This window comes from Hyperolius riggenbachi, chromosome 4 (assembly GCF_040937935.1).
Source record: "Hyperolius riggenbachi isolate aHypRig1 chromosome 4, aHypRig1.pri, whole genome shotgun sequence".
Classification (NCBI taxonomy): Eukaryota; Metazoa; Chordata; class Amphibia; order Anura; family Hyperoliidae; genus Hyperolius; species Hyperolius riggenbachi.
In genome coordinates this window covers 403,507-419,593 of record NC_090649.1, presented here as the reverse complement: position 1 = coordinate 419,593, position 16,087 = coordinate 403,507, and the positions used below count along the sequence as shown (strand labels likewise).

At 56.3% G+C, this 16,087-nt stretch overlaps 1 protein-coding gene across 2 annotated transcripts in view; it reads right to left on the bottom strand.

Annotated features, from left to right (window-relative positions):
- KHK (ketohexokinase) overlaps positions 1–15,586 on the bottom strand; it is a 217,064-nt gene extending 201,478 nt beyond the window's left edge. The window contains exon 1 of one of the 2 annotated variants that reach the window (XM_068279784.1): positions 15,491–15,586. The gene's annotated coding sequence lies outside the window, so the exon portion shown is untranslated. Of the gene's footprint in view, positions 1–15,482 lie in introns of both variants that reach the window. The other variant, XM_068279785.1, reaches the window with a different exon arrangement.
- Positions 15,587–16,087: the final 501 nt, after the last annotated feature.

Sequence of the window (16,087 nt, the reverse complement as noted above, 5' to 3'; positions counted from 1 at the left end):
GCGAAGAGATAACGAATCCTTCTGAATCCTGTTCTGTTACCGTTTGTGGATTGCGTTCATCTCTGCGAAGAGATAGCGAATCCTTCTGAGTCCTGTTCCCTGTATTACTCCAGTCCTAGTCAGCGTTCCTGCTTATATCATATATCGATTCATTGCCGATATATACATATGTTAGTCAGACGTTACAAATAGTTTCATTGATAGCTGTAATTGTAATACGCTAGGAAAACATACTTATTGTATATTTGTCTGTGTTACGTTCATCTATCTTGATCCTGCTATTTCCTGACTATTCTGTCCTGTCTTTGTGAGGCACGCCATCGCCGCATCGCATTGGCTGCCTCATTCCAGTCTGTCTTGTTTTGGACGCTTGCTGTCGCTAAGTAGCCGCTAGCTAGCAAGCGTTCATTCTGTCTACCTGTCCTGATCTCCTCAGTTCTGGTTTATGCGCTCAGCGCTACTTTGCGCTGAGACGTTATAACGAAAGCATTGTTTGTGGCTGTCAGATCTGCACCGGCTCTGTGCGCCACAATCTCCTATTGGAGTCAGTCCTCCCCTCCACTATACTAGGGATAGCCTGTTTCCTGGTGCTAGTGTGTGTACCTCCTCCACGCCAGCTCATGCGTTGCATGCTGACTGTGGAGAATACACCACCAAGCCTAACATTATGAAAACCCCATTACCAATCCCCATTGTGGGGGGGATTCCCAGAAAGTATGACACTGTTAATTATGGTTCCTGTTCCTTTAAGAAATTTGAAGAACTTAGCTCTGAAACAGAAAATGAGTTTTTCTCTGAATGTGCCAGGTTCCTGACCAATCCTGATCTCCAAGCGACTCCTGTTTCAACCTGGGCACTCCAACTAGTTTATATTTTGTTTAAAGGGGAATTATTCCAGTGGGCATTTGATGTTCTCAATCATTCCGATTTGAAAGAGAGACCGCTGGAATTTCTAGCGTTTGTGATCCATAACTGGTTGCGCATAGATCCATTGCCTTTTCCTCTTAATGAACTCCTGGCAGCAGGCCAATCAGCTGCTCCTTCAATTGCTTGCAAGAATGAGCAGCAAGCAGAAAGTGTTACTGATAATTTTCCTGCAGCTTTGAATAAATCACCAAAAACCGCAAGGTCAAAGGCAAAACGCAAACGTTCTAAGAAACGTGTCCAATCTGCAGAATCGTTATCCTTAGCGACTGAGACCTATAATGAGATTCTGCCATTAACAGATAATGAAATGCAATTGTCTTTTAGGGGAGTTAAATGGACTTATGAAACTACTAATGAACTTTCCTCCCTGGCTAGGGAAAATAAAGATTTTTGTTTAAAAGAATTATCTGAGTATGATTATGATGAGATATTACAGAGTATTGAACAAATCAACTTATTTGTGAAGCAAGGAAAGTTTGCATACACTACAGTTCAACACTTGCTACAGGTATTGGAGATTCTTAAGAATAAGGAATCTGCCAATCACCTGCTAATTAACCCAATACATGTGCCTGCTACAATCATATCTGCAAACCATGATCTGCCTGTTAAGTATGCATGGAATCCTCCATTCGAGAGGGGAGAGATGGAAGCCCTGGTCTGTGAATGGAAGAATGATTCAAGTTCATTTTGTCAATTTTACAGTGCAAAAAGTGAAATGGTATTGAACGCATGCATTAAGTCAGCCTATAACCTAATAGAGGCTGGTGTGTGTGGGTATGACTGTGTGGCTCCCTTGATTGATGTGTGGGAACTGATTTTGGATGATTTTTATGTGACTCCGAATTCGCAAATTTGGCGTTCTGACCCGCCTGCTTCAGCACCTTTGGCTGATTCAGCAGGTGATTCGGAGCTCTTTTTGTGTGAAATTGAAGTTCCTGCAATTCCACCCTGTACCATGGATAACTCAGTGTTACTTCCCAGTAAAACAGAAGCCACTGATACATTCTTAACCTTGCCCTGCACAAATTTCTCAGCAGAGAATCCAGAGGTCCTGCTGACTTCCGAGTCCAGCCTAGCCAGTACTCATGAGTCTTTGTTCAGTGAAACAGACACCAGAAAAATCTTGCCTGTCTCTGCAAACACTTCTGCAGAAATTACCTGTGTTAATAAAGTTCAACTCCTGTCTGATCCAGCAGATGCCAATAGATGCACTACATCAGTTTCCGAGTCCCAGCAATCCTGTCTAGTAAACTCAGAACCCCGGCATCTGAATTTTCCAATTTTACAAATGAATGGTGATTCAGATGCGCAAACATTGTGTCTTGATCTTCCTGTTTCTACACCTCGCTCTAGTTTCGTGAATAGCTCAGAGCATCTGCTATGTGAACCTGAAATCGCAGAATTATTACCTTGTTCAGAAAATCTTCCAGTAAATTTGCCCTGTACCATGAATTGTGCAGTAGATCTCTCCAATGAAACTCAGGTCACAGAATCATTATGCTGTCCAGCAGGTGCTTCCATGGTTTTGCCCTGCAATATGGACTGTTCAGTGATCCTGTCCAGTGAAGCTGTGGTCGCAGAGTCTTATGCTTCACCCAGTACTTTGGATATTTCAAACCCTCTAGCAGAAGGGTCTGAGGCACTGCTTACCTCAGTTGGTGTTGCAGTAATATTCACTTGTCTAGCAGCTGTTTTGGAATTACAGTCTGCTCTAATAAAACTTGATGAATTTCTGCCCAGCAAAGCAGAAGCCATTGAAATATTGTCCTCGTCAGCAAGTGTGTTAGATACCTTGCCCTGTACACAGTCTGATTTAACCAATGTTGAGTCCCTCTCCAGTGTTGTAACAGCCGAGGAACTCCAGCCCTGTCCTCTGAATGTTTCAGAAGTCTTGCCCTGTAACATGGATAATTCTGATTCTCTGGTCAAAATAATAGAAATCTCAGAATTTCAGTCCGGTCCGATGAGTGTTCCTGAAACCCAGCCCTGTATCCTGAAAGATTCTGGTTCTCTGGCCGCTGTGGCAGAGGTTCCAGAGTTCCCTTCCTGTCCAGGGAATTCCTCAGTTTTGCCTAGTCCAGTGGGGGCTGCTGCAATGCTGACTTGTTCTGCAGCGCCTCATGAGCTCCAATCCAGTGTATTAAATGAGTCTCTGTCCAGTCCAGAGGTAGTTGTGGAGTCCCTATCTGGTTCAGTGCATACATCAGAAGATTTGTCCTGTCTTGTTAGTGCCCCTGAATCTGATTTGTTACTGACTTTGCTGGAATCAGCGACATCTAAGTCTGATCCAGCATTCTCGTGTAAAAGTCCAGTAGTTGCGAAGTTTAGTCATGATGATTTTTTTTTGGCCAGTCCTGGTTTTGGTCCTGTCTTGGCTGACCCTGAGGCTCACAGTTCCTTGACATGCCCAGAGGTTTCTCTTGTGCCGGTGTGCCCAGATGTTCTTTGTGTGCCAGAATGCCCAAGTGTGTCTAAGGTGTTAGCGTGCTCTGATGCTTCCTTAGTGGGAACACGTTCTGATATTGCCAGTCTGCCTGCATGCCCAGAGATGGTTCTGGTCCCTGAAAGCCCTGATCTTGATGTTTGTCCTTGTGGCCCTGACTCGGGAATCGCCCTAGGTTCCATAGGGGTTCTTGATAGTTCTCCATGTGAGCCTAAGGGGCATTCTGACCTATGGGGATCTCTTTGGAGCTTCAAGGTGTTCTGGGAGGTCTCTGAGAAAACTTGTCCTGGTGCCTTGGACTGGTTCAACAGTGGGTTTTGTGTTGGTAAAGACAGTACCGGTGGGCATTGCAAAGGCTTTGGCGTTTCTGAACGGTTCCTGGAAGGCGGTGGGTATCGCTCAGGGAGTTTCGGAGGGCTTTCTTCTGGAAATCATGGTTCTGATGGGTGTCACACTGGGGCTTGTAGTACTGATGGGCATGGTTCTGTAGGTTCTGGTTCTGATGGGTCCAGTCTTGTGGGGACTGATTCTGGAATTCGGTCTTGCCGGGCTGTCCCGGTCATCATGAATTATCAGTCAGACTGTTTTGTTGGGAATTTCAGTTTTGAAAAGCGTCTGGAATCCGCTTTTAAGGGGGGGGGGGGGGGGGGGTACTGTTATGATCGCTGCTGCAGCAGCTATTACTGGAAGTAGTAGTGCTGCAGCTCAGGCAGTTCTGATCTATTTCCATGCAAGTTGCATAGCTTTGTCTGTCTTTCCCTGCTGTCAGCTTGTGACTGATTATCATTCACCTGTGTGGGAATCTGCATGTCTGCTCCCATTGGATGACCTCAGTATAAAGATCTGCTTCCTGCAGGGTTTCCTTGGGTTTTCATAGCTTCAGCTTCAGCCTGCCTTGCTGTCGCTTTAGCCCCCGATCGTGTTTCTTGTTATAAAGATACTTTGCTGGTCTTTGCATCATATATTGGTTCATTGCCAATATATATGCATACCAGCACGTTTATTATTTTCCTTGTATTTGTGTTACGTGATACATCAGTGTCGCTGATGTATACGTACACGAACTGTTTATATCCTGTGTGCAGTTAGTCAGCTTTCCAGCACGTTTTGGCAGGTTGCGCGTACCGTGACCACCCGTGCTGAGGTAGTTACCCTGCTCCTGGTTCTGTTTGTGGATTGCGTTCATCTCAGCGAAGAGATAACGAATCCTTCTGAATCCTGTCCTGTTACCGTTTGTGGATTGCGTTCATCTCTGCGAAGAGATAACGAATCCTTCTGAATCCTGTCCTGTTACCGTTTGTGGATTGCGTTCATCTCTGCGAAGAGATAGCGAATCCTTCTGAGTCCTGTTCCCTGTATCGTTCCAGTCCTAAGTCAGTGTTCCTGCTTATGTCATATATCGGTTCATTGCCGATATATACATATGTTAGTCAGACGTTACAAATAGTTTCATTGATAGCTGTAATTGTAATACGCTAGGAAAACATACTTATTGTATATTTGTCTGTGTTACGTTCATCTATATTGATCCTGCTATTTCCTGACCATCCTGTCCTGTCTTTGTGAGGCACGCCATCGCCGCATCGCATTGGCTGCCTCATTCCAGTCTGTCTGGTTTTGGACGCTTGCTGTCGCTAAGTAGCCGCTAGCTAGCAAGCGTTCATTCTGTCTACTTGTCCTGATCTCCTCAGTTCTGGTTTATGCGCTCAGCGCTACTTTGCGCTGAGACGTTATAACGAAAGCATTGTTTGTGGCTGTCAGATCTGCACCGGCTCTGTGCGCCACAATCTCCTATTGGAGTCAGTCCTCCCCTCCACTATACTAGGGATAGCCTGTTTCCTTGTGCTAGTGTGTGTACCTCCTCCACGCCAGCTCATGCGTTGCATGCTGACTGTGGAGAATACACGACCAAGCCTCACATTAGGGTTCTGTCTTATCTCTCCGCTTCCTCCTGCTCTCCTCCCCGGGGTTCTGTCTTATCTCCCTGCTCTCCTCCCCGGGGTTCTCCCTGCTCCCTCCTGCTCTCCTCCCCAGGGTTCTGTCTTATCTCTCCGCTTCCTCCTGCTCTCCTCCACGGGGTTCTGTCTTATCTCCCTGCTCTCCTCCCCGGGGTTCTCCCTGCTCCCTCCTGCTCTCCTCCCCAGGGTTCTGTCTTATCTCTCCGCTTCCTCCTGCTCTCCTCCCCGGGGTTCTGTCTTATCTCCCTGCTCTCCTCCCCGGGGTTCTCCCTGCTCCCTCCTGCTCTCCTCCCCGGGGTTCTGTCTGATCTCCCTGCTCTCCTCCCCGGGGTTCTGTCTTATCTCCCTGCTTCCTCCTGCTCTCCTCCCCGGGGTTCTGTCTTATCTCCCTGCTCCCTCCTGCTCTCCTCCCCGGGGTTCTGTCTTATCTCCCTGCTCCCTCATGCTCTCCTCCCCAGGGTTCTGTCTTATCTCCCTGCTCCCTCCTGCTCTCCTCCCCGGGATTCTGTCTTATCTCCCTGCTCCCTCCTGCTCTCCTCCCCGGGATTCTGTCTTATCTCCCTGCTCCCTCCTGCTCTCCTCCCCGGGGTTCTGTCTTATCTCCCTGCTCCCTCCTGCTCTCTTCCCCGGGGTTCTGTCTTATCTCCCTGCTTCCTCCTGCTCTCCTCCCCGGGGTTCTGTCTTATCTCCCTGCTCCCTCCTGCTCTCCTCCCCGGGGTTCTGTCTTATCTCCCTGCTCCCTCCTGCTCTCCTCCCCGGGGCTCTGTCTTATCTCCCTGCTCCCTCCTGCTCTCCTCTCCGGGGTTCTGTCTTATCTCCCTGCTTCCTCCTGCTCTCCTCCCCGGGGTTCTGTCTTATCTCCCTGCTTCCTCCTGCTCTCCTCCCAGGGTTCTGTCTTATCTCCCTGCTCCCTCCTGCTCTCCTCCCCGGGGTTCTGTCTTATCTCCCTGCTCCCTCCTGCTCTCCTCCCCGGGATTCTGTCTTATCTCCCTGCTCCCTCCTGCTCTCCTCCCCGGGGTTCTGTCTTATCTCCCTGCTTCCTCCTGCTCTCCTCCCTGGGGTTCTGTCTCATCTCCCTGCTCCCTCCTGCTCTCCTCCCCGGGGTTCTGTCTTATCTCCCTGCTTCCTCCTGCTCTCCTCCCCGGGGTTCTGTCTTATCTCCCCGCTTCCTCCTGCTCTCCTCCCCGGGGTTCTGTCTTATCTCCCTGCTTCCTCCTGCTCTCCTCCCCGGGGTTCTGTCTCATCTCCCTGCTCCCTCCTGCTCTCCTCCCCGGGGTTCTGTCTTATCTCCCTGCTTCCTCCTGCTCTCCTCCCTGGGGTTCTGTCTTATCTCCCTGCTCCCTCCTGCTCTCCTCCCCGGGGTTCTGTCTTATCTCCCTGCTCCCTCCTGCTCTCCTCCCCGGGGTTCTGTCTTATCTCCCTGCTCCCTCCTGCTCTCCTCCCCGGGGTTCTGTCTTATCTCCCTGCTTCCTCCTGCTCTCCTCCCTGGGGTTCTGTCTCATCTCCCTGCTCCCTCCTGCTCTCCTCCCCGGGGTTCTGTCTTATCTCCCTGCTTCCTCCTGCTCTCCTCCCCGGGGTTCTGTCTTATCTCCCCGCTTCCTCCTGCTCTCCTCCCCGGGGTTCTGTCTTATCTCCCTGCTTCCTCCTGCTCTCCTCCCCGGGGTTCTGTCTCATCTCCCTGCTCCCTCCTGCTCTCCTCCCCGGGGTTCTGTCTTATCTCCCTGCTTCCTCCTGCTCTCCTCCCTGGGGTTCTGTCTGATCTCCCTGCTGTAATCAGCGCTTGCCATGTTTCCATCAGTAAAGTAGATGATGTGTATTTCTGCATATCTCCTAACTCTCTGATGCCCGGTACACACCATGCAATTTCCTGCCAGATGGACGGGTGAAAGTGATCATTTCCAGCATGTCTGATCTGCTACTGATGGAGAACAGGAGGGATTGTGTGCAGTGCTGATCTCCCTGCTTCCTCCTCCTCTCCTCCCCGGGGTTCTGTCTTATCTCCCCGCTCCCTCCTGCTCTCCTCCCCGGGGTTCTGTCTTATCTCCCTGCTCCCTCCTGCTCTCCTCCCCGTGGTTCTGTCTTATCTCCCTGCTCCCTCCTGCTCTCCTCCCCGGGGTTCTGTCTTGTCTCCCTGCTCCCTCCTGCTCTCCTCCCCGGGGTTCTGTCTTATCTCCCTGCTCCCTCCTGCTCTCCTCCCCGGGGTTCTGTCTTATCTCCCTGCTCCCTCCTGCTCTCCTCCCCGTGGTTCTGTCTTATCTCCCTGCTCCCCTCCTGCTCTCCCTCCCCGGGGTTCTGTCTTGTCTCCCTGCTCCCTCCTGCTCTCCTCCCCGGGGTTCTGTCTTATCTCCCTGCTTCCTCCTGCTCTCCTCCCCGGGGTTCTGTCTTATCTCCCTGCTCCCTCCTGCTCTCCTCCCTGGGGTTCTGTCTTATCTCCCTGCTTCCTCCTGCTCTCCTCCCCGGGGTTCTGTCTTATCTCCCTGCTCCCTCCTGCTCTCTTCCCCGGGGTTCTGTCTTATCTCCCTGCTTCCTCCTGCTCTCCTCCCCGGGGTTCTGTCTTATCTCCCTGCTCCCTCCTGCTCTCCTCCCCGGGGTTCTGTCTTACCTCCCTGCTCCCTCCTGCTCTCCTCCCCGGGGCTCTGTCTTGTCTCCCTGCTCCCTCCTGCTCTCCTCTCCGGGGTTCTGTCTTATCTCCCTGCTTCCTCCTGCTCTCCTCCCCGGGGTTCTGTCTTATCTCCCTGCTTCCTCCTGCTCTCCTCCCCGGGGTTCTGTCTTATCTCCCTGCTCCCTCCTGCTCTCCTCCCCGGGGTTCTGTCTTATCTCCCTGCTCCCTCCTGCTCTCCTCCCCGGGGTTCTGTCTTATCTCCCTGCTTCCTCCTGCTCTCCTCCCCGGGGTTCTGTCTTATCTCCCTGCTTCCTCCTGCTCTCCTCCCTGGGGTTCTGTCTCATCTCCCTGCTCCCTCCTGCTCTCCTCCCCGGGGTTCTGTCTTATCTCCCTGCTTCCTCCTGCTCTCCTCCCCGGGGTTCTGTCTTATCTCCCCGCTTCCTCCTGCTCTCCTCCCCGGGGTTCTGTCTTATCTCCCTGCTTCCTCCTGCTCTCCTCCCCGGGGTTCTGTCTCATCTCCCTGCTCCCTCCTGCTCTCCTCCCCGGGGTTCTGTCTTATCTCCCTGCTTCCTCCTGCTCTCCTCCCTGGGGTTCTGTCTTATCTCCCTGCTCCCTCCTGCTCTCCTCCCCGGGGTTCTGTCTTATCTCCCTGCTCCCTCCTGCTCTCCTCCCCGGGGTTCTGTCTTATCTCCCTGCTCCCTCCTGCTCTCCTCCCCGGGGTTCTGTCTTATCTCCCTGCTTCCTCCTGCTCTCCTCCCTGGGGTTCTGTCTCATCTCCCTGCTCCCTCCTGCTCTCCTCCCCGGGGTTCTGTCTTATCTCCCTGCTTCCTCCTGCTCTCCTCCCCGGGGTTCTGTCTTATCTCCCCGCTTCCTCCTGCTCTCCTCCCCGGGGTTCTGTCTTATCTCCCTGCTTCCTCCTGCTCTCCTCCCCGGGGTTCTGTCTCATCTCCCTGCTCCCTCCTGCTCTCCTCCCCGGGGTTCTGTCTTATCTCCCTGCTTCCTCCTGCTCTCCTCCCTGGGGTTCTGTCTGATCTCCCTGCTGTAATCAGCGCTTGCCATGTTTCCATCAGTAAAGTAGATGATGTGTATTTCTGCATATCTCCTAACTCTCTGATGCCCGGTACACACCATGCAATTTCCTGCCAGATGGACGGGTGAAAGTGATCATTTCCAGCATGTCTGATCTGCTACTGATGGAGAACAGGAGGGATTGTGTGCAGTGCTGATCTCCCTGCTCCCTCCTCCTCTCCTCCCCGGGGTTCTGTCTTATCTCCCCGCTCCCTCCTGCTCTCCTCCCCGGGGTTCTGTCTTATCTCCCTGCTCCCTCCTGCTCTCCTCCCCGTGGTTCTGTCTTATCTCCCTGCTCCCTCCTGCTCTCCTCCCCGGGGTTCTGTCTTGTCTCCCTGCTCCCTCCTGCTCTCCTCCCCGGGGTTCTGTCTTATCTCCCTGCTCCCTCCTGCTCTCCTCCCCGGGGTTCTGTCTTATCTCCCTGCTCCCTCCTGCTCTCCTCCCCGTGGTTCTGTCTTATCTCCCTGCTCCCTCCTGCTCTCCTCCCCGGGGTTCTGTCTTGTCTCCCTGCTCCCTCCTGCTCTCCTCCCCGGGGTTCTGTCTTATCTCCCTGCTTCCTCCTGCTCTCCTCCCCGGGGTTCTGTCTTATCTCCCTGCTCCCTCCTGCTCTCCTCCCTGGGGTTCTGTCTTATCTCCCTGCTTCCTCCTGCTCTCCTCCCCGGGGTTCTGTCTTATCTCCCTGCTCCCTCCTGCTCTCTTCCCCGGGGTTCTGTCTTATCTCCCTGCTTCCTCCTGCTCTCCTCCCCGGGGTTCTGTCTTATCTCCCTGCTCCCTCCTGCTCTCCTCCCCGGGGTTCTGTCTTACCTCCCTGCTCCCTCCTGCTCTCCTCCCCGGGGCTCTGTCTTGTCTCCCTGCTCCCTCCTGCTCTCCTCTCCGGGGTTCTGTCTTATCTCCCTGCTTCCTCCTGCTCTCCTCCCCGGGGTTCTGTCTTATCTCCCTGCTTCCTCCTGCTCTCCTCCCCGGGGTTCTGTCTTATCTCCCTGCTCCCTCCTGCTCTCCTCCCCGGGGTTCTGTCTTATCTCCCTGCTCCCTCCTGCTCTCCTCCCCGGGGTTCTGTCTTATCTCCCTGCTTCCTCCTGCTCTCCTCCCCGGGGTTCTGTCTTATCTCCCTGCTCCCTCCTGCTCTCCTCCCCGGGGTTCTGTCTTATCTCCCTGCTCCCTCCTGCTCTCCTCCCCGGGGTTCTGTCTTATCTCCCTGCTTCCTCCTGCTCTCCTCCCCGGGGTTCTGTCTTATCTCCCTGCTCCCTCCTGCTCTCCTCCCCGGGGTTCTGTCTTATCTCCCTGCTTCCTCCTGCTCTCCTCCCCGGGGTTCTGTCTTATCTCCCTGCTTCCTCCTGCTCTCCTCCCCGGGGTTCTGTCTTATCTCCCTGCTCCCTCCTGCTCTCCTCCCCGGGGTTCTGTCTTATCTCCCTGCTCCCTCCTGCTCTCCTCCCCGGGGTTCTGTCTTATCTCCCTGCTTCCTCCTGCTCTCCTCCCCGGGGTTCTGTCTTATCTCCCTGCTCCCTCCTGCTCTCCTCCCTGGGGTTCTGTCTTATCTCCCTGCTCCCTCCTGCTCTCCTCCCCGGGGTTCTGTCTTATCTCCCTGCTTCCTCCTGCTCTCCTCCCCGGGGTTCTGTCTTATCTCCCTGCTCCCTCCTGCTCTCCTCCCTGGGGTTCTGTCTCATCTCCCTGCTCCCTCCTGCTCTCCTCCCCGGGGTTCTGTCTTGTCTCCCTGCTCCCTCCTGCTCTCCTCCCCGGGATTCTGTCTTATCTCCCTGCTCCCTCCTGCTCTCCTCCCCGGGGTTCTCCCTGCTCCCTCCTGCTCCCCTCCCCGGGGTTCTGTCTTATCTCCCTGCTCTCCTCCCCGGGATTCTGTCTTATCTCCCCGCTTTCTCCTGCTCTCCTCCCCGGGGTTCTCCCTGCTCCCTCCTGCTCTCCTCCCCGGGGTTCTGTCTTATCTCCCTGCTCCCTCCTGCTCTCCTCCCTGGGGTTCTGTCTTATCTCCCTGCTCCCTCCTGCTCTCCTCCCCGGGGTTCTGTCTTATCTCCCTGCTCCCTCCTGCTCTCCTCCCCGGGGTTCTGTCTTATCTCCCTGCTTCCTCCTGCTCTCCTCCCCGGGGTTCTGTCTTATCTCCCTGCTCCCTCCTGCTCTCCTCCCTGGGGTTCTGTCTCATCTCCCTGCTCCCTCCTGCTCTCCTCCCCGGGGTTCTGTCTTGTCTCCCTGCTCCCTCCTGCTCTCCTCCCCGGGATTCTGTCTTATCTCCCTGCTCCCTCCTGCTCTCCTCCCCGGGGTTCTCCCTGCTCCCTCCTGCTCCCCTCCCCGGGGTTCTGTCTTATCTCCCTGCTCTCCTCCCCGGGATTCTGTCTTATCTCCCCGCTTTCTCCTGCTCTCCTCCCCGGGGTTCTCCCTGCTCCCTCCTGCTCTCCTCCCCGGGGTTCTGTCTTATCTCCCTGCTCCCTCCTGCTCTCCTCCCTGGGGTTCTGTCTTATCTCCCTGCTCCCTCCTGCTCTCCTCCCCGGGGTTCTGTCTTATCTCCCTGCTCCCTCCTGCTCTCCTCCCCGGGGTTCTGTCTTATCTCCCTGCTTCCTCCTGCTCTCCTCCCCGGGGTTCTGTCTTATCTCCCTGCTCCCTCCTGCTCTCCTCCCTGGGGTTCTGTCTCATCTCCCTGCTCCCTCCTGCTCTCCTCCCTGGGGTTCTGTCTCATCTCCCTGCTCCCTCCTGCTCTCCTCCCCGGGGTTCTGTCTTGTCTCCCTGCTCCCTCCTGCTCTCCTCCCCGGGATTCTGTCTTATCTCCCTGCTCCCTCCTGCTCTCCTCCCCGGGGTTCTCCCTGCTCCCTCCTGCTCCCCTCCCCGGGGTTCTGTCTTATCTCCCTGCTCTCCTCCCCGGGATTCTGTCTTATCTCCCCGCTTTCTCCTGCTCTCCTCCCCGGGGTTCTCCCTGCTCCCCTCCTGCTCTCCTCCCCGGGGTTCTGTCTTATCTCCCTGCTCCCTCCTGCTCTCCTCCCTGGGGTTCTGTCTTATCTCCCTGCTCCCTCCTGCTCTCCTCCCCGGGGTTCTGTCTTATCTCCCTGCTCCCTCCTGCTCTCCTCCCCGGGGTTCTGTCTTATCTCCCTGCTTCCTCCTGCTCTCCTCCCCGGGGTTCTGTCTTATCTCCCTGCTCCCTCCTGCTCTCCTCCCTGGGGTTCTGTCTCATCTCCCTGCTCCCTCCTGCTCTCCTCCCCGGGGTTCTGTCTTGTCTCCCTGCTCCCTCCTGCTCTCCTCCCCGGGATTCTGTCTTATCTCCCTGCTCCCTCCTGCTCTCCTCCCCGGGGTTCTCCCTGCTCCCTCCTGCTCCCCTCCCCGGGGTTCTGTCTTATCTCCCTGCTCTCCTCCCCGGGATTCTGTCTTATCTCCCTGCTCCCTCCTGCTCTCCTCCCTGGGGTTCTGTCTCATCTCCCTGCTCCCTCCTGCTCTCCTCCCCGGGGTTCTGTCTTGTCTCCCTGCTCCCTCCTGCTCTCCTCCCCGGGATTCTGTCTTATCTCCCTGCTCCCTCCTGCTCTCCTCCCCGGGGTTCTCCCTGCTCCCTCCTGCTCCCCTCCCCGGGGTTCTGTCTTATCTCCCTGCTCTCCTCCCCGGGATTCTGTCTTATCTCCCCGCTTTCTCCTGCTCTCCTCCCCGGGGTTCTCCCTGCTCCCTCCTGCTCTCCTCCCCGGGGTTCTGTCTTATCTCCCTGCTCCCTCCTGCTCTCCTCCCTGGGGTTCTGTCTTATCTCCCTGCTCCCTCCTGCTCTCCTCCCCGGGGTTCTGTCTTATCTCCCTGCTCCCTCCTGCTCTCCTCCCCGGGGTTCTGTCTTATCTCCCTGCTTCCTCCTGCTCTCCTCCCCGGGGTTCTGTCTTATCTCCCTGCTCCCTCCTGCTCTCCTCCCTGGGGTTCTGTCTCATCTCCCTGCTCCCTCCTGCTCTCCTCCCCGGGGTTCTGTCTTGTCTCCCTGCTCCCTCCTGCTCTCCTCCCCGGGATTCTGTCTTATCTCCCTGCTCCCTCCTGCTCTCCTCCCCGGGGTTCTCCCTGCTCCCTCCTGCTCCCCTCCCCGGGGTTCTGTCTTATCTCCCTGCTCTCCTCCCCGGGATTCTGTCTTATCTCCCTGCTCCCTCCTGCTCTCCTCCTTGGGGTTCTGTCTCATCTCCCTGCTCCCCTCCTGCTCTCCTCCCCGGGGTTCTGTCTTGTCTCCCTGCTCCCTCCTGCTCTCCTCCCCGGGATTCTGTCTTATCTCCCTGCTCCCTCCTGCTCTCCTCCCCGGGGTTCTCCCTGCTCCCTCCTGCTCCCCTCCCCGGGGTTCTGTCTTATCTCCCTGCTCTCCTCCCCGGGATTCTGTCTTATCTCCCTGCTCCCTCCTGCTCTCCTCCCTGGGGTTCTGTCTCATCTCCCTGCTCCCTCCTGCTCTCCTCCCCGGGGTTCTGTCTTGTCTCCCTGCTCCCTCCTGCTCTCCTCCCCGGGATTCTGTCTTATTTCCCTGCTCCCTCCTGCTCTCCTCCCCGGGGTTCTCCCTGCTCCCTCCTGCTCCCCTCCCCGGGGTTCTGTCTTATCTCCCTGCTCTCCCTCCCGTTATCTCCCTGCTCCCTCCTGCTCTCCTCCCTGGGGTTCTGTCTCATCTCCCTGCTCCCTCCTGCTCTCCTCCCCGGGGTTCTGTCTTGTCTCCCTGCTCCCTCCTGCTCTCCTCCCCGGGATTCTGTCTTATCTCCCTGCTCCCTCTGCTCTCCTCCTCGGGGTTCTCCCTGCTCCCTCCTGCTCCCCTCCCCGGGGTTCTGTCTTATCTCCCTGCTCTCCTCCCCGGGATTCGCGTCTCAATGTGTCTTATCTCCCTGCTCCCTCCTGCTCTCCTCCCTGGGGTTCTGTCTCATCTCCCTGCTCCCTCCTGCTCTCCTCCCCGGGGTTCTGTCTTGTCTCCCTGCTCCCTCCTGCTCTCCTCCCCGGGATTCTGTCTTATCTCCCTGCTCCCTCCTGCTCTCCTCCCCGGGGTTCTCCCTGCTCCCTCCTGCTCCCCTCCCCGGGGTTCTGTCTTATCTCCCTGCTCTCCTCCCCGGGATTCTGTCTTATCTCCCTGCTCCCTCCTGCTCTCCTCCCTGGGGTTCTGTCTCATCTCCCTGCTCCCTCCTGCTCTCCTCCCCGGGGTTCTGTCTTGTCTCCCTGCTCCCTCCTGCTCTCCTCCCCGGGATTCTGTCTTATCTCCCTGCTCCCTCCTGCTCTCCTCCCCGGGGTTCTCCCTGCTCCCTCCTGCTCCCCTCCCCGGGGTTCTGTCTTATCTCCCTGCTTCCTCCTGCTCTCCTCCCCGGGATTCTGTCTTATCTCCCTGCTCCCTCCTGCTCTCCTCCCCGGGATTCTGTCTTATCTCCCTGCTCCCTCCTGCTCTCCTCCCCGGGGTTCTCCCTGCTCCCTCCTGCTCCCCTCCCCGGGGTTCTGTCTTATCTCCCTGCTCTCCTCCCCGGGATTCTGTCTTATCTCCCTGCTCCCTCCTGCTCTCCTCCCTGGGGTTCTGTCTCATCTCCCTGCTCCCTCCTGCTCTCCTCCCCGGGGTTCTGTCTTGTCTCCCTGCTCCCTCCTGCTCTCCTCCCCGGGATTCTGTCTTATCTCCCTGCTCCCTCCTGCTCTCCTCCCCGGGGTTCTCCCTGCTCCCTCCTGCTCCCCTCCCCGGGGTTCTGTCTTATCTCCCTGCTTCCTCCTGCTCTCCTCCCCGGGATTCTGTCTTATCTCCCTGCTCCCTCCTGCTCTCCTCCCCGGGATTCTGTCTTATCTCCCTGCTCCCTCCTGCTCTCCTCCCCGGGGTTCTCCCTGCTCCCTCCTGCTCCCCTCCCCGGGGTTCTGTCTTATCTCCCTGCTCTCCTCCCCGGGATTCTGTCTTATCTCCCTGCTCCCTCCTGCTCTCCTCCCTGGGGTTCTGTCTCATCTCCCTGCTCCCTCCTGCTCTCCTCCCCGGGGTTCTGTCTTGTCTCCCTGCTCCCTCCTGCTCTCCTCCCCGGGATTCTGTTTTATCTCCCTGCTCCCTCCTGCTCTCCTCCCCGGGGTTCTCCCTGCTCCCTCCTGCTCCCCTCCCCGGGGTTCTGTCTTATCTCCCTGCTCTCCTCCCCGGGATTCTGTCTCATCTCCCTGCTCCCTCCTGCTCTTAGTCAGGTGCAGATCAGACAAGCAGGAAATGACTCTAAAACTCCACCATCTCTGGGAAAGTATGCAGGACCCCGTATGGGTCACACCTGGTCACTAGGGGGCGCAAGGACTGGCTTTGTCCCCTGAATACCCCCCAGCTAGGCCTCTAGTTTGTGGATTTTGGATCCAAATCTAAATCCAGAAAAACTGTATTGGCAACAAGAGGAAATATAACACACATAGCAGCAGCATATACAGTAATACAGCATATATAGTAATACAGCACATATAGCAAATCCATCTCTCATTGTCCAGGCAGAGCATGCAGATTACCATGGGGGGGGGGGGGGGGGGGGGGGGGGAGGGGGGGAAGGGAAGGACTTACACACTCACATTACTGCATCTCTATGCTGCTTCCTGATGGGTCACATGACAGCCTGGCCACTCCCCCTGTGTGAGGTCACATGACATAGCCTGGGCACTCCCCTGTGTGAGGTCACATGCTGCAGCCTGGCCACTCCCCCTGTGTGAGGTCACATGATGTAGTAAAGCAGGAAGAGGAAGTGACATCAGCAGGACAGATCCTATTGTTATCCACGTCTCCTCTGACAGTTTTCGGTTTAGAAGCAGCAACTTTCCTACCTTCTTCACCCCACAGGCCCCTCCCCCCCTGCGGTCACCCCACAGCCCCTCCCACCTGCGGTAACCCCACAGGCCCCTCCCCCCTGCGGTCACCCCATAGGCCCCTCCCACCTGCGGTCACCCCACAGCCCCTCCCACCTGCGGTAACCCCACAGGCCCCTCCCCCCCTGCGGTCACCCCACAGGCCCCTCCCACCTGTGGTCACCCCATAGCCCCTCCCCTGCGGTCACCCCATAGCCCCTCCCCCCCTGCGGTCACCCCACAGGCCCTTCCCCCCTGCGGTCACCCCACAGGCCCCCACTGCATTCACCCCACAACCCCCCCCCCTGCGGTCATCCCAAGCCCCTC